The sequence below is a fragment of the Macaca fascicularis genome, chromosome 16 (genome assembly GCF_037993035.2).
Source record: "Macaca fascicularis isolate 582-1 chromosome 16, T2T-MFA8v1.1".
NCBI lineage: Eukaryota > Metazoa > Chordata > Mammalia > Primates > Cercopithecidae > Macaca > Macaca fascicularis.
In genome coordinates, this window is record NC_088390.1 from 13,109,770 (window position 1) to 13,134,602 (window position 24,833).

General features: G+C 44.8%; 1 long non-coding RNA gene across 6 annotated transcripts in view; it reads left to right on the forward strand.

The window, feature by feature from the left end:
* The window catches only part of LOC102129505 (uncharacterized), a 324,484-nt gene that overhangs the window by 10,917 nt on the left and 288,734 nt on the right, over positions 1–24,833 (forward strand). The window contains exon 3 of one of the 6 annotated variants that reach the window (XR_012425298.1): positions 21,432–22,110. The exons of the other annotated variants lie outside the window; for them this stretch is intronic. This is a non-coding gene — a long non-coding RNA (uncharacterized lncRNA). Of the gene's footprint in view, positions 1–21,431; positions 22,111–24,833 lie in introns of those variants that run through there. 6 annotated transcript variants of the gene reach the window in all.

Here is a 24,833-nt window from a genome sequence, read left to right on the forward strand (position 1 = left end):
TTGGTTACTTCTAAGAAACTGAGTTAAAAGTGGTCTCGTTTGATGTCGCAAGGAGGGGTAGGGGTAGAAAGAGCAAGCGTGGTGGATGCTGGCTGTCCCTTGATGAGGAAGTGTACCTCCGCCCGCCACGGTGAACTTGGCTTTGGTGATTTTAAAAGCACTGGAAAATTGAGTGCCCTCATGAAAGCAGTAACAGTTGCAAATTACTGAGCACTTACTGTGTACTCGGCATCCTGCTAGGTGCTTTTCATGGCTTATCTTGTTTGGAATTACTGTGGTCCCATCTGGCAGACACAGTGCACAGCTTTGCCCTGCCTGGGGTCAGCTACCTCCTCAGGCCTCTAACCCAGGAAGTTGGCTGGACACAAGGCCCATGTCTCTGGGACCCGCCGATCTCTCCGATCCCTGCTCCACAAATCGGGAGATGTTTTTCAAGAGGATAACGAGCAGGAGTTTCTCTTCTCCTTCCTTGGCTTTCACTCAAACTTTTTGTCCTCTTCATTTCCTCAGGGGCTTAGGCTTTTGAAACCAAATCCTGGAAGACGTCTTTGTTCTCAGCTCTCTCTTCTGCCTAGTCCCTCCCGAGAGTGGGCCTAGCTGTTTGGTGAGGGAAGGGCACAGGAGGACTTTTCTGGGAAGAAAAAATTGGTTAATATTTTTTAAGACATTACCCCACCTCGTTGGTGACAATTGATCACGTCAGCATATCTCCTTTCCTGGCCATATATTTTACTTTCTTTTCCCTTCCGTCCCTGCTTCCCTGCGCCTCCATAATGTCATAAAGGAAGGGAGATGAGCTCAAAGCTTTGAATATACCTGACCATTACTGACTCAAGACAATGCTACAGGCTCCTGTTTTATAAGAGAAAAAGAATTCATGGAAGCTTTTCTGGAATGCGGCTTTATGTTCATATTCTACCCACCCCTGTCTCTCTCCTCATAACTAAAGGGAGCTGGTAGCAACCACCCTGCTTTGCAGCTCAGCTGGTAGAATGCCTGGAGAGCAGCCAGTGGCCTGGGTTCAATCTCCTGATAAGTCATCAATTTCTTTCTCACCCAAAACATCTGGTTTGGGATCCTGAGTTATGAGCTAATATTAAATATAAAAGTTTATAGCATCACATATATAATGCTGTTGATTAGAAACATCAAGAAAAGTAATTGACTAGAAGGGACTTGGTGTGACCAGCTGCTTGAACATCTGGATGGGATCCAAGGGGCCTGAATTGAATTCCCAATTCATCCATTCGTTCTTGGCCAGCAGTATCTGGTTTGGAATCTTTAGAGATTTGACTCTCTTCCTTGGCTATGGCTTTTTCTCAATGCTTTATATATAAGCATGTGAGTGTGTGTTTCAGTTAACTGAAAAAAGCTAAAATAAAATCATTGTAGTTTTTATCTTCTCTTGCATCTGTTCATTAGACATTTATGGTTTTTATGATTTCCCGAGCCTCAGCGTGTTACCAACAGTGAACACTAGGGGGCAGTGTACACTCATGTTTTTCCTCCATGGGCTAAGATTTCTGAAAAGCCGTCCCAATCCACCTCTCCATCTGGTTTGCAGTTGAGTTGCCCAAGAGCGGGAAGGGTTCCTACCAGCATGGGGCTTTGTTCTCAGAAAGCTTCTCTGAGATACATTACTTAGATACATCCGTACAATCCCTCAGTCAACTGCACCCTTGTGACCTATAGCCTGAAGTTAACCAAGCCTTTTCATGACAGCCTATGTTCTGTTTGCTGAATAGCTGCCTCTGCTTCCTTTCTCTTTTCTGTTGGGTTTGGTTCCTGCCAGAACAACACGGATTTGCCCATCTCCCCTGACACATTCCGGTCCAAGGTTTAAGCAGGGCAGTCATTTCCTTACTGGAATCCCTTCCCAAACAGCTTCTTCCCAAGCTATCAGGCAGAAAGTATTTTGCATCTCCTGTGCCAACTCAGGCTGAGGTAGCTGCTTGGAGTATTGTTTTGAGAAGGTCTCAGGGTCCAGGCTCAAGATCAAGAATGCTGTGCTCGATTGGTAATGTCTTCCTCCCTTCCCTTCCCTTCCCTCCTTCCTTCCTTCTGTTCCTCCCCCGCTCCTTTCCTCCCTTCTCCCCTCCACTCCTTCCTCCTTCCTTTCTTTTTTCCTTTCTTGCTTGTTGAATTCCTTTGAAGAGCGAGGTACTGGGCTAAACATTTCAATAGTGGACAAGATCGTCTTGGTTTCTGCCCTCACAGAATTTACAAACCAATAAGAGAGACAGTGAAAAAACTGGGCACGTGGTAAGCCCTATGCTAGGGAAGCAATCGTGTGCTGTGGGGCACGTGGAAGAGGTACCTCACCCAGTCTTGAGCGTGAAAGATGAAACAAGGATGCATACCATAAAACCAAGGAGGGAAGGGGCAAAGAGACAAGAGTCAAGGGGGAAATGTTAGAGCGGAAAAATGCAGGCAGCTCTCGCTTTTCACTTTGCTGCTCTGAGTCCATCTTTGACTACAAACCACCCATATCCCTCACCTGCGGATGTCTTAGGTGGCTTTGGGCTATTGGAGTGGCAAAGTTTACCGCCTGCAGGGCCCAGGAAGGTGACATGGGTGATCCAGAGGATCAGAGCAAGCCAAGTCTTCGTGCTCCGTCTGAGGGGGTGGTGCTCCGTCTTGGGCCAGGCAATGGTGGCTCTGTAAAATGCAGGCTCAGACGGTATCAGATCTCGGGACTGTTTTGCAATGGAGTCTGAAAACTAGATTTTATGTGAAATTTCCTGAAAATATTTACTAACACTTTATGGGCCAAAAAGATGAGGCATGAAGGCAAATTTGGGCCCTTTAATGGCGCTTTTGCGTCAGTGTCCGCCACCTAGTGGTGGATGTGAGTTGCTTCACTCTGTTTTTCTGTAACAGCAACCGGAACCAACTTCCTTCCTTGCTCCCTTCTTAAATTTGGCTTTTGATTTACAACAACAACAACAACAAAATTGTTATGAAACATTTAGAGTGCCACCCTGATGGCGGTTTTTAGCCTTTCTCTTCCGGAAATCAGTGAAATTGAAGTTGGGGGCGGATGGGGGTAATGTTGAAACGGTTGTTCGGGACTTGGTTGGGGGGTGATGACAGTGACAGGCTTGAACACCTGCTTGGCTGGTGTGAACTTGCAGGCTGATTCCAACTGATTGAATGAAATATGATTAACATCTTGACCTGTCTGGAGTCCAGATCCAGAGACTTCGAGTGCTCCTTGCAACTTTAAGGATATATGATTCCATCGTGAGAATGGGCCTTCTCAGCCAGGGTCTCCAGAGCCTTAGGGCTTTTTTTCTGAATGAGCTTCATGGTGGTCTTTGAGCCCCCTCGAAATTGTGTGCAAAAGTGTTTGCTTGTGCATTTTTCTTGGAGAGAGCTGCTAGCCTGAGTCAGATTCTCAAAGGGCCTATAACTCAGGAAGGGGAAAGGCAAGGCTGAAAAATGGGTTTCTCAAACTGAGTGAGTACCCCAATGCTTGTTAAAATGCAGACTGTGGCCGGGTGCGGTGGCTCATGCCTGTAATCCCAGCACTTTAGGAGGCCAGCGTGGGTGGATCACAAAGTCAGGAGTTCAAGACCAGCCTGGCCAACGTGGTGAAACTTTGTCTCTACTAAAAATACAAAAATTAGCTGGGCATGGTAGTGGGTGCCTGTAATCCCAGCTACTCGGGAGGCTGAGACAGGAAAATCACTTGAACCTGGGAGACGGAGGTTGCAGTGAGCTGAGATCGCGCCACTGCACTCCCGTCTGGGTGACAGAGGGAGACTCCATTTTAAAAAAAATGCAGATTACTGGGTCCCACCCCCAACGTTTCTGATTCAATAGGAATGGGTAGGACCCCAGAAATTGCCTTTCTAGCAAGTTCCCAGGTGATCAGACCACAGGGTGCGGACTCCTGATGGAAAGCAATAGCACTTAGAGAACAGGTCTCATGCATTCTGCCCTGATGCTGGAACTCATAGTTGGGAGTCTTGCTTTCAAGTACAAAGCAAAAAAACAAAACAAAACAAAAAAAACACTGTGTTTTATTTCTTGATGCCGCCTAACTCCTGATCCCATCCTTTGCTTTGTCAAAAAACACTTTAAAGATTCTGGGTAACAACTCTTCCTTTTGGATCTTTGACTTGATTTGCTGCTTAGAAGCCAAAAGACAGTGAGCTGGCTTCTGGAGAATGGGAGGCTGAGGAGTGTGATGGCGCCATAACAAGGATAGGCAGTATCTAAGGGCAATATAATATACACATTAAGAATATATCATATATCCTTAAAGTTGCAAGGAGCACTCAAGGTCTCTGGATCTGGACTCCAGAAAGGTCAAGGTGTTAATCGTATTTCATTCAGTAGATTGGAATCAGCCTGCAAGCAGCAGAGATGCGTACTGCCTGTCTCCTTCCACACCGCTGCCACTGCATTAGAATTTGCTCAGAGGAGTGTCTTGGTGGTGGTGGCATGAATTGGTTCTGAGGGACATATCCCATGTCCCCTTAGTACCCTTGCATGATGTACCTAAAGTTTGTCAAAGGAATGCCTAAGACCCCTTTCAACTCTAGAAATTTCTGAAATCTGTGAAAAAGACACATCAGAATCTTTAAATTCTATTTCCAGGTAATCTTTGTCCACCTGCCATGTCTGCTTTCCTGGGGAAAGCTCATAGCCTTCTGCTGAGAAAATCACCTTGACATAGAGAAAATCATCATCCAAAAGGAATTCAGCCCTCATTGCATGTTAGATGCCTTCCTTGCCAAGGGCACTAAATGTGCCAACAGATGTCAATGTGCTCTGGGAGGTCATATTTGCATAGTGTGAGGCTCCAAGAGTAATGGGGATCCAGGCCTCCCATCCTTCTCTCCATGGAAGCTGGGAAGGTTCCAAGCTTCTAGCACAGCACTCGAGGTGGCCAGAGCTTTGTGGGAACCTGAGTAGGGTATTTGGCCTGCAGAGTCTGGGCCTGTGGAAGTCCTCCATCACCTGACTTCCTATCCCTACCTTCTCTGTTTCAAACTGTCCCTGTCTGTCTGTCTGCAAAATTAAAAGGTGGATGTTTGCCTCTTGAGACTGTTGTTTGAGGAAGTGGAATAGCATGCACGAAAGGGCTTTGGGATCTCTGTGAAGTGGGCTCTGCAAAGTAAGAGAGGGTGGGTTGAATTTTCCAGATGGCAGAAATAATAGTCCTCCAAGAGGTTAGGACTCTCCAGTACTTTAGTGGTGGCCAGATGTACCTAATGAAGTGTCTGGTGGGATCCCTTTGCAGCCAGGAGCTGAGTCAGTGGGTAAAGGGTAAAGTACTCAGGGATGGGATAAGCAAGGTGCCTCCCTAACTTAGGGAAAATGGAATTTCATGAGGGGAAATCACTTTAATCTTTGTAACTGTTCTGCCCTCCACTGGGTGCTGCATGCTGAGAGTGCTTGGCAGTGGGGAGTGTATTAGTCCGTTTTCACCCTGCTGATAAAGACAGACATACCTGAGACTGGGAAGAAAAAGAGATTTAATTGGAATTACAGTTCCACATGATTGGGGAGGCCTCAGAATCATGGTGGGAGGCAAAAGGCACGTCTTACATGGTGGCGGCAGGAGAAAATGAGGAGATGCAAAGGTGGAAACCCCTGATAAAATAATCAGATCTCGTGAGACTTATCCACTACCACAATAACAGCATGGGGGAATCCGTCCCCGTGCTTCAAATGATCTCCCACTGGGTTGCTCCCACAACACTTGGGAATTATGGAAGTACAATTCAAGATGAGATTTGGGTGGGCACACAGCCAAAACACATCAGGGAGATAGGGAAGGGCTGCTTTGATCCCTGTTCTTTTTGGAAATAGAAAGGGGGATGCCTCAGCACTTTGGGAGAGAACATGTGGACTGGGAAGATTCTGGTTTCACAGAATAGCGGGGAGGATGCCACTGCAGGACATTGCAGGTTCACCTTCCTGTACTTTTCTGGGTGTCCCAGCATTAGGTGAAGGAGAGAGGCAGAGTCATGTGGGGAAAGAGCCTTGGATGGGAGTCAGATCCTTCAGCTCTTGTCTCTGTTAGGGCAGAACCTAGATATGATTTGGGACAAGTCTGTTCATCTCTCTGAGACCCTGTTTCTGAAACAGGCCCAATTTCCTTATAGAACTAATATTTTTGCCTTTTTTTTGAATAAACAGAGAAATTGACCCTCCTGTTGTTGAAATGTGAAATTTCCATTTGTCTCATTTTAGTTCCTCCTCAAGAAACCAACCATCAAGCAAGGGACTAAAACTCGTCAAATCACTGCATCCAGATAATGAGATGCCAGGCCCCTCATCCATTCTGATTGCTTCCTTATTCCTCCCTAGTTCCTGTTTTCCCATCTTCCCTGCCATTTTAGTTTCCCTCCAATTTTAGTTTGTTGGAGAGACAGATTTGAGGCTGATCTCCCATTCTCCTTGGCTGTTGCAGGTGATTAAAGTCTTCTCCCGTTGGCAATACTTGTTGTCTCAGTAATTGGCTTTCTGTGCAGTGAGCAATGGGACCTAGACAGAAACCCTGGCATTTTGGTAACATTTGCAGATCCATAAAGTGAGGGCATTGGATCTGATTCCTTAATAAAAATGGAAATCTAACATTCTTGCCTTTCTCTTTAATAGGGAGGATTAGAGAATTTAGAAATTGAAAATTGTTTGTTTGTTTTTTTTAAACACTTGCTTTCAAGTTTATTGAGGTATCATTCCCACACACGAATGCATCCACTTTAAGTGCAATGGATGAGTTCTGTCAGAGGCATATGCCTGAGTAAGCACTACCACCATTAGGAGATAGAAGGTTTCCTCCCCCTGGGATGATTCTCTGTGTCCCTTCCCAGGCAGTCCCCTGTCATCCCCTTCTGGTCCCAGGTGACCTTGCCACTTTTGACTTAAACCTAACTTTTCTGCATGCTCACTGTATTAGTGCCCCATTGCTGCCAGGGAAAACTGCCACAACAGTTAGCTCAACACAAACATATTCACTTACAGTTCTGGATGTCAAAAGACTAAAGTGGGTTGGCAGGGCTACCTTCCTTCCAAAAACTTTAAGAGAGAATCTGTTTCCTTGACTTTTCCACCTTGTAGATGCTGCCAGCATTCCCTGACTCATGGCCCTGCATCCCTTCAGTTTGCTTCCATCACCTCTCCCTCTCTGACTTTGAACTCTCCTGCCTCCCTCTTCTAAGGACCCCTATGATTAGAGTGGGCCCACTTGGATAATCCAGGATTATCTTCTCATAGCAAGATCCTTAAGTCAACCACATCTGCAGAATTCCTTTTGCCATGTACTCATAGGTTCTGGGGATTAGGATGTGGACACCTGTAGAAGAAAGGGAAGGGATTGTTGAGCCCACCACAATTACATAGCCCAGGAAAAACATCCAAGCTGACAGCCAACCTTTCCAGATCAGACTTCCCATCAGGGGGCCATGTTTATCTTCTCAGCCACATCTGCTTTTCTGCTTCAACTTCACAACACAAGGAGGTTTTCTTCCTGTTCAAATAAAAATAGGACCAGCTAATATGTGCTTCATCTCATATGTGCTAGACACTTTTCTGAGCACTTTATATACCCTTAACTCACTTAATCCTCACAGCAATTATATGAAGTAAATGTCATTTTTATTCCTGTTTTATCACTGAGAAAACTGAAACACCAGAAGCCTAAGGAGCTTTCCCAAGTCATGTAGCAAATATGTTGGAGCAGGGATTCAGCTGAAGGAGGCTAATGCTGGCCTTCCTCCTGTGAGTCACTGCACATATCAGACTGCCTCTCTCCATGTTTCCTTAGCCGTACACTTGGGACCAGACAGTTTCCTCATTGCTTGTGAAAAGAATCAGAACAGACCCAAATGTACCACTTAGGCCTATTGATCATCTTGAGTCAAAGGCAGTTGACAAACAGCAGGTGCTGACCTTCTTACCTAAAAACAGGACATAAATTTCCCATGAAGAATGCCCTTAATGTACTAAGAAGAGGAGAACATTCTCATCACCGGAGATGAAGAGCTGATGGCAAGATGAATCTGTACAAAGAAATATACTAAAATAACCCTTGCTTTTTATTAGTTACCCCCATATATTTCCTAGTCACTTTCCCCGTTTACTGCTCCTAGCCCAAACCCTTTTTCCTTTGCCTTGATAGTTCTCCACAGTTTATTGTTAAAATGGTATATAAACTCTCATGCCTAATGATTTCTTTGGATCCTCATTTTTTTTTTTTTTTTTGTATATGAAGGTCTCTATGTACACATAAAGATATTAATATCAGGTGGGGTGTAGTGACTCACACCTGTAATTACAGCACTTTGGAAGGCCAAGGTGGGCAGATCACCTGAGGTCAGGATTTCGAGACCAGCCTGGCCAACATGGCAAAACCCCATCTTTACTAAAAATGCAAAAAAAATTAACCAGGCATGGTGGCGTATATCTGTAGTTCCAGCTACTTGAGAGGTTGAGGGAGAAGAATTGCTTGAACCCAGGAGGTGAAAGTTGCAGTGAGCCAAGGTCACTCCACTGCACTCCATCCTGAGCAACAAGGCAAGAGTCTGTCTCAGAAAAAAACACATACACACACAAAATATTAATATCAAATAAAATGTGTATGCTTTTCCCCTGATAATCTGTGTTTTATCAACTTAATTCTCGGGTCCAACCACAGAACCTAAAAGGGTAGAAGAAAAGTTTTTCCTTCCCTAGAGTTCTCACGCACTTTATTTCCTCTCTATTTCCTCTCTGTGTCTACCTTGATTATTTTTATTATTTTTGTTTTGTTTGGTTTGGTTTGAGGTGAAGTTTTGCTCTGTTGCCCAGGCTGGAGTGCAGTAGAATGATCTCAGCTCACTGCGACCTCTACCTCCCAGGTTCAAGCAATACTCCTGCTTCAGCCTCCGAGTAGCTGGGATTACAGGCATGTGCCACCACACCCAGCCAGTTTTTGTAGTTTTAGTAGAGATAGGGTTTCGCTGTGTTGGCCAGGCTGGTCTCTAACTCCTGACCCCAGGTGATCCACCTGCCTTGGCCTCCTGAAGTGCTAGGATTATAAGTATGAGCCATCGTGCCCAGCCTACTCTGACTATTTTTAAAAGCCACATTCAAATCTCCACTTTTTCATAAACGCTTCCTAGGTCACTACTGGCTTCTTGATGAAACTGCAGGCTCTTCCTCCACCCCCACTTCACCCTGAGGAGTAGGACAATTGTGCATATGAAGGGTGAAAAGCTTGGATGGATGAGACTGGAGAGGTTGGGAGAGAACTCGTAAGACCATCTACTCCCTTTCAGGTGTCACATGGTGTTGGTTTGAAATCTTTCCAGAATGAAAAGAACAACTTACAGGCTTCAGCGAAAAAGAATAGCTACTAGCTCAATGAAGTTTGAGGGCCAGAGGCAGACTTGGTAGGGAATCTTCAGTTATGACAATACCTAGGCACTTGCTATAGTTTGGAAGTTGGACCCTCCTAACCTCATGTTGAAATTTGATCTCCAGTGTTGGAGGTGGGGCCTGGTAAGAGGTGTTTGGGTCATGGGGGCAGGTCCCTCATGAATGGCTTGGTGCCATCTGGTGGTAATGAGTGAGTTGTCGCTCAACTGGTTCCTTCAAGAGCTGGTTGATAAAAAGAGACTGGCACCTCACCCTTCTCTCGGTTCCTCTCTCACCATGTGATTTCTGCACACACTGGCTCCCCTTCACCTTTCAGCATAAATGGAAGCAGCCTGAGGCCCTCACCAGCAGCAAATACTGGTGCCATTCTTCTTGTACAGCTTGCAGAACCACGAGCCAAATAAACCTCTTTGTTTTAAAATTACTCAGCCTCAGATATTCCTTTATAGCAACACAGATGTTCAAAAGATATCACCAGGAATTTGTCTGAGTTCCACGCTCCTCTTTGTTGGTCTAATTCTCAGATGGATTCTACCCAGGAGGGAGCAGATGGATATTGGAAGCTCCAGGCAGATGGTCTATTATCTTAGAATCCCTGCCAGAAAGGGAATGCCTTGTTCACAAAGGTTCCAATAAAAGTCTTGGGGATGAGGCTCATTAGCTTTGGTTAGTTTGGATCGTATGCCCAACTCTGAACCAATCCCAGAAGTAGGAGGACTTCTTTTTTTTTTTTTTTTTTTTTTTTTTTTGAGACGGAGTCTCGCTCTGCCGCCCAGGCTGGAGTGCAGTGGCCGGATCTCAGCTCACTGCAGGCTCCGCCTCCCGGGTTCACGCAATTCTCCTGCCTCAGCCTCCCCAGTAGCTGGGACTACAGGCGCCTGCCACCTCGCCTGGCTAGTTTTTTGTATTTTTTAGTAGAGACAGGGTTTCACCGTGTCAGCCAGGATGGGTAGGGGGACTTCTTATTTGCCAACACAGTTTCCTTGCCCACCTACAGAATGAAGGGAAAGGGCCAGTCCATCCTAACCTTATAGACTGATGGCGAGAAAGAAATGGCCTCCTGAAGCAAAATAGGGACGACATTATCACCAGAAAAAAATCGTCTCTGGCCATCCAAAAATGACAGATGGCTCTTCATACAGTCTTTTGAATCTGGTAATTTTAGAGGTCTGCTGTCCTCTTTCTGGATTGGCCTTGGAAATATCTCTTTTGTCAGAAGACTGGGTCTACCCCTGCCTATCAGACTGTTTCTCCTCTTAATGTTGTTTTAAATTCTGTGTACTTACAACAAAGGAGTCACACAGTCACATAGGCTTAATCAAACCTTGACAAACATCTTTATAGCTCATACCCGTTCCAGGCCAGTAACCGGAAAGCCAGTTAACCAGAATATAAGGTTGTGTTAGATCCTGGCGGGCTGTACCAGATGCCCTTTTCAAGGCTCACACACCCATTTCCTAGCTTTTAGGAATATCGTTCATAGGTATGAGGGCTCACAGTCATGGTCATCACTGAGAGTTGTCCATGGCTAGAGGGAACTGCTTTACCCCAGGTCACGTGCCGTCTCCAGGTTCAGCCCAAAGTCAATAACTGGCTACAACGAGATTACAAAAGTTCAGCCCTCTTACCTCCACTGGAGGCATCTCTGAAGAGTTACTCCAATGCAGAACTCCCTGTTGTGCTGGCTGAGGCCTCAGTTGCAGCTACATTGTGGGTCAGTTTTCCTCTCTGCCAGTTCCTGCCTTCCCTCTTTCCTTACTGGTGTCTTTTCCACAGTGAACTTTCTATATACAACTCATTCCAGAATCTGTTTCCAGGGAACCCAATAAGACATCTGGCCTCCTCTCTTTATGGTCAGTGCACTTATAGCCCTACAAGAAATAAGTAAGTTTCACCTTTTAAAGTCTCTAATTTGGGGAATAGGTTTTCTGTTGTCCTGGTCTAACCTCTGTCTTAGGTAGGCTCTGGGTGCCTGGGCTTTGGGGCATCTTCCTGGGACAGTTTCACCAGAAACAACACACGGATGCAGGCATGCAACTGAATCGGCTGACTTCATATTAGTTGGATGAATATTTGGCTGAATTTTCAAGTGATAAATGCAGAATAGACTCAGGATGGAAGTGAAGTGATTATACTTAGCGGGAGAGAGAAAAGCAGATTTGTTGTTCTGAGAGCTGTTGTCTCATGGGTGTATGCTCCTCCCTCAAGGCTCAGTTCAATGTTACCTCTTATAAGAAGCTTTTCCTGCTTGTTAAAGTCACTTGTCTGGCCTTTCTTTTTATGTTTTACATGTTTTTGTGAAGTCCTTGCACACAGACACAAATCGTTACAATACTGTATAATGTCTCCTCCAGAAAGGTGTTTTCCAAACTTCTTTTAAGAAAACACATGGAACATGAGATTTATTATAGGAATTAGATCCTACACATTGTAGGAGGAGCTGGGGAATGAAGATCCAGAAAGAGGAGTTGAAGGATTGGAGAAATGTCATCCACCAGGCCTCCTGAAGCACCAGCGTAGTGCTGTTACGTTAAGCTTACCCTAAAGTTGTCTTCTTGCATATATTTTACATTCAGTCTCCAAGTTGCTCCCTACATAGTGAACTGGAACCTAAGTGGATGTATAAACAGGTTGTGTCCTGTTCTTGTGCCAATCATGGAATTTTGGCCAATCACAGGCAGCCAACTGTTCAAACCCTGTTCAAATACGGCAGAGGCTAAGCTGTAACTGATTTAGCTGCCGCTGTACCTCACTTCCATTTTCTGTACATCGTTTTCCTTTTTCTGTCCATAAATCCTCTCCGACCACAGAGCAGCGCTGAGTCTCTCTGAACCTATTCTGGTTGGGAGAGGGAAGCGTTGCCCAATTTGCGAATCGTGCTTTGCCCAGTTAAACTCTGTCCATTTAATTTGTCTAAAGTTATTTTTTTTATTTTTATTTATTTATTTATTTTTTAACAGTGAACAAGTCAGACTTTACAGGGCAATCTGGGAGGCAGGCATGTCTAGCCGCTAGATTTTCAAATGTTTTTACCACAACCCACAGTAAGAAACATCTTTCATATCAGGAACCGGAAGGAAGACGCACAAACACATATATGAACAATTGAGAACAAAACTTCCACAAAATAACACTAATTCCTACCTTGTCCAACTGAGGTGTTATCATAAAAAATGTTTTCTCTTTGTTATTGGTTCTTGACACAGAACTCCTAAAACCCTTGGAATTTCCTGAGCAATAGGAATGTCTTTTGTATGCTAACAAGGTGACTCTTGGGGTGAAGTATAAGATAGCTTTAGAATAGGGGCTAGTGGTACAATTAAAGAGTTGGACTTTTCAGCTGCAATCCCCAGCCTCCAAGAGAGCAAAGAAGGGCTAGAGATTGAGATCAATCACCAGTGAACAGTGATTTAATCAATTATGCCCACATAATGAAACCTCTCTATAAAATACAGAACTGCAAGGGTTAGGGGAGTTCTCTTGTTGGTGAACACATCTATGTACGGGGAGGGTGACGCTCTCAGAGACAGAGGCTTCTGAGCCCTGGGTCCTTCCTGACCTGACCTTCTATACTTCATCTGTCTCTTCATTGGCTTCCCTGATAATAAACTGGAATAGTAAGTATAGCATTTTCCTGAGTTCTGTGACTCATTCTAGCAAATAATCAAGATCCTGGTGGGCTGAGGGAGGTCACCAAATGCCGATGGAACCTCAGCTCCAGCCACTGTCCAGACTTGACACCATTATGAGAAGGAATTCAAGGACGAGTTGGAAAATAGTGAAAGAATGGAGATTTATTGCAAAGCAAAAAGGACACACTCATTGCGTACCCAAGAAAGTTACATGCAAGGGACTTTGGGGTTGTTACTTTTATGGTTTTCTTTAACAGGAGGTGGAATATTCGTGAAAGTTCCTGGAAAAAGGAGATTTCTTGGAACTGTGGTGCCACCCAGTTTTACACCAGATATGGGTGTTCTAGGAACTGTCATGGCGCTAGTGGATGTGTGTTGAGTATGTTAATGAGCATATAATAAGGTCCTAGGAGAAACTAGGTCAAAGCCAGTGCCATGTTGGGTCCAGCCTGCTTGGTCCACATCCTATGTTTCAGGGTCTTATCAGTGCAGGTAGCCTGGAGACCCCATTTGTTGTTGGCGTCTGAAGTAGGGGGTAGTCTCGTGGGGCTGAGCCTTTAACCTGTGGGGCCAGTGCTGACTCCAGGTCGTTAGTGTCGGAATCGAATTGAGTGGTTGGACATCAAATTGGTTTGGAGACTTTAAGAATTAGTTGTTGCTGTTGAGGTAAAAGTGAGAAAACACTAACAGTTCCTATTCTTTTTTTTTTTTGTTCTATTTTATTTATATTTTTTACAACGCTGTTTGTGACTAATTTTATAACTCTTTATCGGCCACACTGTAAAAAACACTCTGTAACGCACTGGAAGCTTCTTAAGCGCAGGAACATTGCAGTTTGCCTTAGCATCTCCGTGCCTAACACAATATCCAAGACAGAGATGTCATGTATTACAATTTCATCAAATACATGTGTGACTGAATGAATGAAGTTGTCTGACTTTTGGTATGATTCATACTGGTTCGGGATTCACTTTTATGAATTTACCCAGTGTATTGGTGCGTTCTCACCCTGCTATAAAGAAACACCTGAGACTGAGTAGTTTATAAAGAAAAGAGGTTTAATTGGCTTATGGTTCTGCAGGCTGTACACAAAGTATGATGCCAGTATCTGCTTCTGGTGAGGTCTCAGGAGGCTTCCCATCGTGGTGGAAGGCAAAGGGGAGCCTACATGTCACATGGTGAAAGATGGAGCAAGAGAGAGAGGAGTGAGAGGGGGAGAAGGAGAAAAAAGAGAGAAGGAGGGGAGGGGCCACACACTTTTAAATAACCAGATCTTGTGTGAATTAACTGAGCGAGAACTCACTTATCACCAAAGGGATGGTGCCAAGCCATTCATGAGGTATCTATCCCTATGACCCAATCACCTCCCGCCAGGCTCCACCTCCATCACTGAGAGTCATACTTCAACATGACATTTGGAGGAGACCAACATCCCAATCATATCACTCAGGGACATTCAGACTTACTTAGTGTGAATTTGTTCCTCAAATTCAAGCCTCACCTATTGGAAAGTTAATGTATTAGTTCACCAAGAGAACCATTTTGGGTGGGGTAACTGGTCTTGGTCAGCAGGGGAAGTTTGCTTACTAAGTACAGAATTTATCAAAGGGCATTGGTTGTTCTAGGCATTATTTCCTTCAAGGTGGGGTCACTAGAATTGCCCTTTCTAGATGCTTCTCTCAGGACCTGTCTGCCAAGGGCAGCTCCACCCCTCGTTTCTGAGAACTTCGTAATAATAGATGCCTTGTATTTCTTAAATTTCACTATTCTTCCTCTTCTTCTTCTTCTTTTTTTTTTTTTTTTTGAGATGGAGTTTTGCTTTTGTTGCCCAGGCTGGAGTGCAATGGGGCGATCTCGGCTTACTGCAATTTCTGCCTCCTGTGTTCAAGTGATTTTCCTGCCTCAGCCTCCTAAGTTGCTGGAATTACAGGCGTCCGCCACCACGCCTGGCTTATGTTTTTGTATTTTTAGTAGAGACAGGATTTTGCCATGTTCAGGCTGGTCTCGAACTCCTGACCTCAGGTGATCCACCCAGCTTGGCCTCCCAAAGTGCTAGGAATACTGGTGTGAGCCACCGCGCCCGGCCAATTTCACGCTTCTTAAATGGCTACGGAGACAACATGGCTTCTGGGTGGAGACTGAGGGAACATCTCAATCTTATCTGTAACACATTGCCAAGAGGCAGTTTTCCCCTACTGATGGCTAATTGCTCCAATTTCACGTTCCTTCTTATTAGCTTCAGTCTGAGAAGGTAATATTTTCTGACCTTGTCCTGAAATTCTGGCGCTGAACCTTCTCTGAAACCTGTTGACCCTTCTGTACTGACTACACACAAAAAAATAGTTGCTGAGTCATTAGACTGATATTATCAACCACAGTTTTGATTTGTGGCCGACCTGGTCTGACCTGTGACATCTGGGTTCCAAAGGCTGTTAGGATCATCCGTGGGGTCAGCTTTATCCAAGACGGGTGAAGACCTCTTCCGCGACCAGGTACGAGCCTCCAGCCAATTCACTATCACATAATGATCAATGCAGATTTCCCAGAACAGAAGACGAATGCAGGAAACACACCTCCTATTCATTTTCCATGTGGAGCATATAAAAATGTACTTTCCTCTTGCAAAGGCTCTCTGACTGACCCATCTGGTTTGCATTTGTGTGAATTGCTGCCTGCCGAGAAAAGGGTTAATGACAACAGGGAGGGAGAATTCTGTTTCCAGGCTCTGCTTTGTAGGAGTTCAGTTTCTCCCAGAAGTCAAACCCAATCAAAAAACGATCCAGGAGGCTGAGGAGCACTTCCTGGTAGCCCTGATACAACTCTATGTTAGCAGGGTAAACGTGGCACTGAGAAAAAAGGAGAGGAGAGGATGACATTTTGGCCACTGAAGGAGGCAGCAGCAGCGGCAACTGTGCTGCTAGGAGAAACATCTGCTGCAAGTATGGCCTGCGTAATAACCACTAGCACCGTAATAGCATAATGAAAATCACATTTCTGTAATTGTATAATATACAGGCCCAGGATTTTAGCATCACTTGTCTAAATGTGATACAAATTGGACACAGAAGCTTGGTTCCTTTGGCAAACGCTTATCCAGGGATTATTACATTCATAGAGACATAATTTCAGACTGGACTTTCAGTCTTATTAAGGCGGACTTCCTTTTCAGATGGTCCAGTCTAAACGTTAACCCTTTCATGTTCTCCTTTCTAGTCCTGCTGGAGGTTTTCAAGAGTGTACCATCCACCCCCAAACAAAGAGGAACACTTGGATGTGCGGGCTGGGGCACTCTGGGTAGTTATTTCCTTAAGGGCTCTTATGAGAAAAGAATTCACATGAGGCTAAAGTGAATCTTTTTTCTTTTTTTTTTTTTCCCCAGAAGGGCCAGTCTCTAGAGATGTGTCAGCTGGAAAGATGGCCAAGCTTGAATAAGCAGATTTGTATAAATCTCATTATTACCATATTAATAAAATGAGCCGCTGGGCACAGCGGCTCATGCCTGTAATCCCAGCACCTTGGGAAGCTGAGGTGGGTGGATCACGAGGTCAGGAGTTCAAGACCAGCCTGGCCAAGATGGTGAAATCCTGTCTCTACTAAAAATACAAAAATTAGCTGGGCATGGTGGCGGGCGCCTGTAATCCCAGCTACTTGGGAGGCTGAGGGAGGAGAATCGCTTGTACCTGGGAGACGGAGGTTGCAGTGAGCCGAGATTGCACCACTGCACTCCAGCCTGGGCAGCAGAGTGAGACTCCATCACAGAAAAAAAAAACAAAACAAAGAAAATGAGCCAGGACCTTTGATCACTTCATATTTTACACGGAGGCTGTTATTATAATGCAAGGACTTGTCTTTCTGCTGTTAGACCAGAAGGAAAATAAAATGGGATAGTATATTAAAATGCAATGTGGGACAAACAGTGCCACATGTGACCAGTGAAAATGTTTGCAGTTCTTTCTCTATAAGATGATTTTGCATCCCGTATTTGCTAATACTGCACTCCACTGAGCCCAATGAGAAGTTATCAATGCTTTATCATGTGAAAGTGTGTTGAAATTTCTCATATGTAGTCTAGTTCAGCCTTCAAAGCAGCCATGTCAGATTAGGCAGGGCAGTTATGATTTCTATTTTTCAAATGGTTCAGTGGCATGTGTAGTGCACACAGATAGTGATGGGAACAGCTGCATATTCACACTTCTGTGCAAGTTTCCACCCTACCACACTGGGTGTCCTTTCACATAATTCCCCTCTGCTATCAGCATAATCTGGAAATGCAACAAAGTAACATCCATAACCCCCAAGCAACATGAAAACGACAGCTACTACTAAAATCCATTTGCATTAAACCAGCACTAACATGAAATCCAGACATTTGATTTTTTTTTTTCTTCATGTCGCAATGGATATCTCAGAATAACAGGGCACTTCTGATCTGGTTTCTATGAATTTCTTATGAGCTACAGCTGTGCTATTCAAAGTGTGGTCCACAGATCAGCAGCAGCAGTGTCACCTGGGAACGTGTCTGAATGCAGAAGCTCAGGCTCCAGCCCAGACCCACTGAATACAGAGCCTATGTTTTCATGACAGCCCTACATGATTCATATGCGTGTTGTAAGTTGAGAGCCGCCGCTTCTACAACTCATGCTTTTGCTCAGCCCTGCCTGTTGTAGGTAGTGGGTTTGTGGTTTAAATCTAAGAGGGGAGGAGAAGCGCACAGGCAGGACATATCTGTGTGCTCACTTTCAGTAGGGACTGGAGAAGATACATTGGAGACGGAAAAACTGTGGAAGAGAGAACGTGGAGAAGAGTTTGGAACCTCAGAGGAGGTTGCAGATAGCTGCCTGTGGACATCTGGTTTGTGGTCTCAAGGAAACAGAGACAATATTGATTTTTGAAACAAGAGGGGCTCCAAGTGCCTGTTATTCGGGAGCACTTTGTGAAATATCACTTGAGAAACCCTGCAGGGCTCCTGAAGGGGGACAAAATCAGGCTAACCATTTCTAGATACAGTGACCTGCCAAATGGGCTGTTGGGCTGGAAGAAATGCAGATTGCTTATTGCTTCCATTTATCCCTGGGCTCCTCTCCTGTCATCCTCCCTTCTCGGCTTCTGCAGTCTCAGCTCTGGGCAAGAGACTTACGGCTCCCTCGATCCAGGGACCTCCCCTCTAGCTATACTAACTTGGCTCCCTCTTGAAACTCAGAATTTATGCGACCCAAGCCCGGATTCCTTCACTGGCAGGTCTGAAACCGACGCCCTCCTCTCCTGCTCTGCTCTTCCAGGCCTGCATCTTCGCTTTGCAGGAGGTGCCAGACATCAGATTGCTCCATATTCTGTGGCTTCAGGACCCAGGCAAATGTCCGTGAAGGAGAAACTTGTAACCACTGAGACTCGGGATGAATGCAGGGCCCTGGACTCTGTTGTGGGCAAATACGTTGAGCGATTTGAAATGGCTCTCCCGGGAGCTGGTTGTCAAATTTTTGGTGTGTTCAGGAAATGTCTGCCACATTTTACATCAACATTTTCAAACGGCAAGTGAGTGAAGTGTTGAATTGTAACAATGAGTGAGTGAAATGAATGGATCGCAGCGCCAGTGGTAAACCAGCTTGGGTAGTAGGAGTAACTCATTTTTTAATTACGAAAAAAGAAAAGCAAAGCTTTGGTGTAGCACAACTGTTCCTGGTGCTTTGCTGCATGGAATTTAAATCCCATCCTGATGTCACGTGAAGCCACAGTATGTGGAAGTCTTTTATGTGGATAATGGTTGGAAAGAATGGAGTGCGTTTTGGCTATTTGCCATCCCTCATATTTCAAGGTCGAGAAGGGCCAAAGTCAATCAAAATTGAGTTAAATATGCTTCTAATCGTCTTCTTATTCAATGCCCCTGGGTTTGTTACTGAAGGACTTCAAGGTATTTATGTTATTATCTTTGTGATTCTCAGCTGCTTAGAACTCTACTGAAATTCACCTTCCTCCCTGAAGCCCTCTGCCCAGCTGGGATCAATGTCTCCTTCTATCTCCTGGTACAACTTCTCCAGTTATGTTATGTGAGGTCCTGCTTTCTCATATGCTCTCTGCTGGCTTAGATGCATTCTCTTTGTTCATCTTCCCACCACGCTTGCACAAGAAGAAATGGGAGCTCAGCTCCATCAGCCTGCTCAAGGTCAGGCAGCTATGATGGGGCAGGAGCAGCATTTGAACTCAGGACTATGTGTTCCTGAAGCCTGTTCTTGTCTCTGTACTAATGATTCTCAAAGTGTGGTCCTTGGATCAGCAGCATCACCTGGGAACTTGTTAAAAATATAAGTTCTCGGCCTGGTGTGGTGGCTCACGCCTGTAATCCCAACACTTTGGGAGGTCGAGGTGGGCGGATCACGAGGTCAGGAGATCGAGACCATCCTGGCTAACATGGTGAAAACCCCGTCTCTATTAAAAATATAAAAAATTAGCCGGGCATGGTGGTGGGCGCCTGTAGTCCCAGCTACTCAGGAGGCTGAGGCAGGAGAATGGTGTGAACCTGGGAGGCAGAGCTTGCAGTGAGCCGAGATCGCGGCACTGCACTCCAGCCTGGGCGACAGAGTAAGACTCTATCTCAAATATATATATATTCACACATATGTATATATGTGTGTGTGTGTGTGTGTATATATATATACATACATACACTCAGACCCTACTCCAGACGTATAGAAACAAAAACTTTGTGATTGGGGCCCAGAAATCAGTGTTTTAACAAGTCCCCTGGGGATTCTGCTGCATGCTCAAGTTTGAGAACCACTCTTCCATACCCAGCTTGCTGCTAATGTGTGGTTCTGTGATATATGTTATCTTGGTCACTAGACTGTAAGCTACCTGAGGGCAGGACTTCTGCCTTATTCACGTGGGAGCAAGACACTAAACTAGGTGCTGCTGTGGAAATGTAACAAGAGTAACAACAGACATTTATTGAGCTCTTTATGCCACATGGCATGCTAAACCTTCATGTGGTTTATGTTATTGAATTCTCAGAATAACCCCTTGAGGTCAGCACTGTTATTATCTGGCTTTTACAGAGGAGGACACTGAGGCTCAAACGGGTGAAGTAACTTGCTCAAAATCCAATGCCTTGCATGAGGAAGCTGGGATGTAAACCCAGAGGATCTGACTCCAGAGCCCACACTCTTACCCAGCAGGCTGCCCTGTTCAGTGCCTACTTCCCATATTGACTATAACCATCTGAACTCTTCCATACATCATGTGAAGAAAATGTCTCAATTGTAAATGAGGGGAGAAATGTACACAGAGCAGCTTGTGAGGATAGAGAGGGCATGGATGTCTTTCTGAAAGGAAGGCATCATTTTCTTTTTTTTCCTCTAGAGACAGGGTCTCGTTTCGTCACCCAGGTTGGAGTACAGTGGTGCGGTCGTGGCTCACTGCAGCCTTGAACTCCTGGGCTCAAGCAATCCTCCTTCCTCAGCCTCCCAAGTAGCTGGGACTGCAGGTGTATGCCACCATGCCCAGCTAACTTTTTTTTGGTGTCGTTGGGGTGGGGTCTTGCTGTGTTGCCCAGGCTGACCTCGAACTCCTGGCCTCAAGCAATCCTCCTGCCTTGGCTTCCCGAAGTGCTGGGATTATAGGCATGAGCCATTGAGACTGGCTGAAAGCCATCATTTTGTTAGAGAAACAAGAAGCATTCTCAAGTTCCCTTAATTTCATTTCTGATAGATGAGTTATCTTGACCTCCTATACAGGATAGGGCCAAATCTACTCAGTCCTGTTGTATCCAGGGTACTTAAAGGTCTTGAATTCCTGCACCAGAAGATGCAGGCTTCTGGGGAGTCAGGGTAGGGGGTCAGTGGGGGCACAGGGGAAAGGAAGGTCTACAGGTTAGGACTCCAGCAGAGATGCTTGAATTTAAATCATGATTGTGCTGCTTGAAATCAATGTCACTTTAGATATAAGCTGCTACACTTTCTGGAACTTGGTTTCTTCAACTGTAAAATGGAAATAATGATAATAACTGTTTTATTTGTGTTGAGCATGAATGGACCACTGGGAGTTGCAGCATAGGGAGGTAAGGAGGAGGTGCCCACCAGTCTTGATTTCCAACCTGAGATTCTTTTTTTTTGGTTTTGAGCTGGAGTTTCACTCTTGTTGTCCAGGATGGAGTACAGTGGCGCAGTCTCAGCTCACTGCAATCTCCTGGGTTCAAGGATTCTCTTGCCTCAGCCTCCCGAGTAGCTGGGATTACAGGCACCTGCCACCACACCCAGCTAATTTTTGTACTTTTAGTAGAGATGGGGTTTCACCATGTTAGCCAGGCTGGTTTCGAACTCCTGACCTCAGGGGATCCACCCACCTCAGCCTCCCAAAATGCTGGGATTACAGGTGTGAACCACCATGCCCGGCCCAACCTGAGATTCTTTTCTGCCAAACTTCCTTCTGTAGAACACAAGCATGTGATTTCTCAGTGCTTGCCGGAGATGCAGACCTGTTCCTCTGAGGCTGGAAACAACTTCACAGTCCTTTTCAAACAGTAATTATCTACAGAAAAGTGCCCTGAGACCCTCGGAAACCAGGAACTGAGAACTCTTTATAAGGACACGATGCTATTTCTCATCCCAACCCTCAAGATAAAGTCATTTCTCTGCCTGGATTTGTAGAATCCAATTTGGATGCCTAAGTTCTGGGTTTCCCCCACGGAACAGCCTCCTTCCCTCTCCTTCTCACCCATTCCTCTTCAGGCACCAAAGCCCCTTCCAAAATGTCTTCACCTTTCATGTGACACCAGCACTCAAATCCCCCATTCCAAATAAATGAGAAAGAAACCCCTTTCCACCAGGTTTTGCTTGTGCCCCGGTAACCCAAAGCTAGGATACAGTTTCAAGGCAGGGCACATGTGTGTGTAATTGCTTCTTGAGAGGAAGACCAGGAAAGCCTGCTCCAAATGAGGTGTTAATGATAAGCGCGGTAAGATTTGTTACTGTAGCGAAGTCCCATCTGGATGGACTATATTAAGTTGCTTTTTAATGTGGCCCTTTGATGTGGCCCTTCATAGAGTCCCTCCCCTGCTTGTTAGTTAGGGAGCATCCCACGGTAGAAAAAAAAGCAAGAACAAATCCAAAAACAAGAATAAGAACCACCCTTTTTTCTCAGCTGAAACACTGCAATCATGCTAGTTTACCCACCGTGTCAGCTTCTTTCAGACCCGTGACCACATCTAGGGAGGGGCTTCCTTAGAGGAAAAGAACTTGAAACTGTTTCTGGATGCATTGTTTTAAGCATCAACGATTGAGCAGTTAATGAAGAATCAGAATATCTAGAATTTAGTCAGAAACGTGAGGTTTAGAAAAGACTAACTTGAACAAATTTCAGGAAGATTTATGGGTAGTAGTTTTTCCATCGGTAAAATAGGCTTCATAATACCTGTCCAATCTCATTTTATCCTTCCAAAAATGCTGGGCAAGGTGGCTCACATCTGTAATCTCAGCACTTGGGGAGACTGAGGGGAGAAGATCACTTGAGTCCAGCAGTTCAAGGCCCGCCTGGGCAATATAGTAAGACTCTGTCTCTACACAAAATAAAAATGTTTTTCAGGCATGAGGGTGCGCACCTGTAGTCCCAATTACTCAGGAGGCTAAAGTGAGAGGATCGCTAGAGCCCAGGAGGTTGAGGCTGGAGTGAGCTGTGATGGTACCACTGTGCTCCAGCCTGGGTGACAGAGCCAGACCCTGTTTAAAAAATAAAAATAAAAATAAAAAAAAGAAAAAAACTCTTCCAGGTGATATATCTGTAGAATGGTAACATTGAAAGGAACTATAGTTAGAGTTTAGGTCCAACCACCTCATTTTCTGAAAAACAAGACAGAATCGCGAAAAAGAAAAGCATCCTGCCTGAGGACACAGAATTGCTGAGTATTAGGAGGAAGAGAATTGCTGAGTATTAGGAGGAAGAAGAACCCAGATTTTCCAGCTTTGAGAGGGAAAGTTCAAATTTTGGCCAAAATAGAGCCTTGCTAATCCCTAATCTCTTCTCTGCAAATGACTTCAGTCTCATTTTCCTAAGCAGCAGAACCATTTGGCTGGCGCAAAGTGTGGCTGCGGCCCTGGCATTCTCCACTGAGTGAGAAATTTATCCCACTTCTGTTCTCATCCTACGTGCCAAGCAAACAAACCATCTTGTTGACTGCAGACATGGCCTCGGGAATCCTAGCCAGCCAGAAAAAGCATTTTGTCTCTCGATGAGGAAACCAGTGCCTGGAATTCAATAGATGTAATTTGAATGGGCTGAATCCAAGTAAAATTCTAAATTTTCTTAGCTATGACATCTTATTTACTCTTTCTTTTATGAAGACATGCTGTAGAGTGAATGTATATGTCCTCCTGAAATTCACATGTTAAACCTTAATGCCCAAGATGATGGTATTTGGAGGTGGGGCTTTTAGGAGGAAATGAGGTCATGAGGATGGAGCCCGTCATGAAAAAAATTAATGTCCTTGTAGAAGAGGATTGAAGGAGCTCATTCTTCCCTTCCACCATGTGAAGACAAGCAAGAAGACGGCCATCTATAAGAAGTGGGCAGTCACCAACCACCAAATCTGTCCGTGTCTTGATCTTGGACTTCCCAGCCTCCAGAACTGTGAGAAATAAATGATTATCATTTATAAGTTACCCAGTGTATGGTATTTTTGTTACAACAGCCCAAACAGACTAAGGCAAAACAGGACAATTAGCTTGATAAAATAGGGAATAGTTAGAGCCTTCCACTGTGGTTGGGACCTGTTTGAGTGTCTGCGTTCCTGTCAGAGAAGCGATAGTTTTAATCATGTAGTCCCCTGAAAAAAGGAAAAATTGCGGGTCCAACTTTGGAACTTATTTCAGCCAACTGACTTTGCATAAATAAATAAATTTTCTTTCTCTTGTTTAAAAGCAAAAAGAGATTTCTAGAACGTTTGCTGCGTGTGGCAAATGGGAGACGTTAATGTTTTCTAAATGCTCTCAAGAAAGACCCGATGTTCATTGGTGTTCATCTATATTCTGAGAAGGGATTTGGCTGTAGTGTGCTGTGGTGAACACAATGGGATATGTTTCATTAAGACTGCACCTTCTTCTTTTAATTAACTTCTTGTTCCTGTCTTTGGTGAAATATTAATTATTTTTTAATCATCATTGGGATGCACTTTAAGGAGAAGCAGCTGGAATCATCCAACCTTAGTTTCATTATACAGATAGGTGTTATAATAATTAACTTAATTAGCTTGTCACTGCTTGCATAAAATATGACTGTATTTGGAGAACAGATATTGCTTTGCTGATCCAAGGTTAATTAAAAAATAGAGTGTGCAAGAGGTCAGGGTAAATGGAGTTGGCGGCACCCTGATATCTGGCCAGTGTGATGAAGAATGTTTCTGCAGTGGGCTGGGACCAGAAGCCAGACAGAGCAGGGTTTTGAAGCCATCCTTGGGTGTCCACACCTGAAAGAGATGGAGAGTCACCAGATCTGGTAGACTGTGGCCCACTTGTGATGTTCTCTGTCTGCGTCAGTGGTCCTTATTCTGGACTCTGGGGTATCCACAGGATAGAGGGAAAAATTAATGGAGCACTTTCTTTTTCTTTCTTTCTTTTTTTTTGCTCTGTCACCCAGGCTGGAGTGCAGTGGCACCATCTTGGCTCACTACAATCTCCACCTCTAGGGATCAAGTGGTTCTCCTGCCTCAGCCTCCCCAGTAGCTGGGATTACAGGCACGTGACACCACGCCCAGCTAATTTTTGTATTTTTAGTAGAGATGGGGTTTCACTATGTTGGCCAGGCTGGTCTCGAGCTCCTGACCTCAGGTAATCTGTCCACTCC